The sequence below is a fragment of the Eriocheir sinensis genome, chromosome 18 (assembly GCF_024679095.1).
Source record: "Eriocheir sinensis breed Jianghai 21 chromosome 18, ASM2467909v1, whole genome shotgun sequence".
NCBI lineage: Eukaryota > Metazoa > Arthropoda > Malacostraca > Decapoda > Varunidae > Eriocheir > Eriocheir sinensis.
The window spans coordinates 18,320,499-18,322,141 of record NC_066526.1 but is presented as its reverse complement, the minus strand read 5'-3'; the positions used below and the strand labels follow the sequence as shown (position 1 = coordinate 18,322,141).

General features: G+C 41.3%; 1 long non-coding RNA gene across 1 annotated transcript in view; it reads right to left on the bottom strand.

The window, feature by feature from the left end:
- LOC127000409 (uncharacterized) overlaps window positions 1–1,408 on the bottom strand; it is a 94,630-nt gene extending 93,222 nt beyond the window's left edge. The window contains exon 1 of the long non-coding RNA XR_007754022.1: window positions 1,333–1,408. This is a non-coding gene — a long non-coding RNA (uncharacterized LOC127000409). The remainder of the gene's footprint in view (window positions 1–1,332) is intronic.
- Window positions 1,409–1,643: the final 235 nt, after the last annotated feature.

Here is a 1,643-nt window from a genome sequence, read left to right as displayed (position 1 = left end):
AAACATTTACTTTTCATCGTCACATTGAGGTTTTAATATGAAAGAGTAAACTTAAGATATTCACGTTCGAAAAAAACAGTAGAATTGGCACGGAGTGAAAGTGAAAAAAATATATCTCTGGAAAAAAGATTCAGTTGAAAGCCCCACCTTCCCATGTTGTTATTATCATTTTGCCTTGGCTTCCGTGGTTCATAATGGTGACGCCGTGTGGGTCGATGCTGTACTAAGTGTTGCTGGTAACAGAGGAGTGGGTCACAACGTACACATAGGGAAGAGTCACCGATAAGCGTCAGCGCCAGACAGCTTACTTGGACCAGTCTTCCCGCCCCTCCCAACGACTCCCAAGTGTCGCAAAATATTTTCGTGTATTCATGTGCCAATGGTGGGGTGTGTTTTCTGTTCTAAAACGTGAGTACTTGCTAACCTTTGCAAAGCTGTTAAGTCGTTTATCATTCATCGCAGACGCTGTTAAAAGTTAGTCAGGGTGATGTAAAGTTTCAATAAAATCAGAGCTATCCAATTGTAATTATGTAATGTATATTAATATTTCACAGCTGTTAAATTGTGCGTTATTTAAATAGCCAATCCTCATTTGACACACTAACTCCAAGCGAGGCGATTGGAGGCTATTGGTAACTCACGGGACAAGTTCACGACCACAGCCATTACGAGCCCTTTGTCTACAGTTCAATGTAATTCTCACCGAGTACTGCATATCTTTCAGCACCAGTAGCATGGATTCATAATGACGTTCTACATTTATTTATTAATGGATACTGCTGCATACTGTTCCTATGATTACGTAGCATTATATAGAACGAGATGATTAAAACATGAAACGACTGAACGAAGCCTCTGATGGTTCATGCCGTGTGTTCGTACGTGTGTTGCCCAGTATTAGCGTGAGCCGTCGTCCAGAAAGGCGCCGACCCCGATGTGATTTTTTTTTTTTATACCACATCTACCCAACAGAAATGCGGCCCTTGTTATGTAGTGTCAGTTACATATGTTTGTGCCCTTCACAATGATAAACTCGAGTTCCGTTAAGAGTTACATTGGGCGGAACTGCTGGTTGAGCTGGAGTTAGACTATACGACCATTATTTACGTTCGAAAAGACCACTTCAGTTTATTATACAACCTTACCCTTGAAGTGGAAAACATGCCATGGTAGATAATTTCGGTTTGTTAGTCTACGATACTGAATACTTATCAAATATAATGTAAGTATCATGTAGGGATTGCCATATCAACTAAATTAACCTATAAGGGTAACACAAAACCCTCAAGAACATGCACTCATCAACGTTACGTAAATAAGAGTAAAGCTTACCGAATTATGAAGTGGAGGAGCAGGACCCACCGAGCACACACACACACACACACACCCTGCTCACATCAACACGTGTGCGGCCATAACAAGGATCCGCTGTCTCATTCCGAGGGGTTAAACATATGCAGACGCCGTGATGCTATTTCTGACATTGTTGATATGGCACTTAGACTCTTTATATGCACTTCGAGAGCAATCGTCACATAGTCAATGATGAAATTATATGAACTTAGCGTTTTATTTCTTAACCGTCCCAATGTTGAGTCTTTTCTGAGAGGCGCCCAAGCAATGACACAACAAGGAGTGCGGAT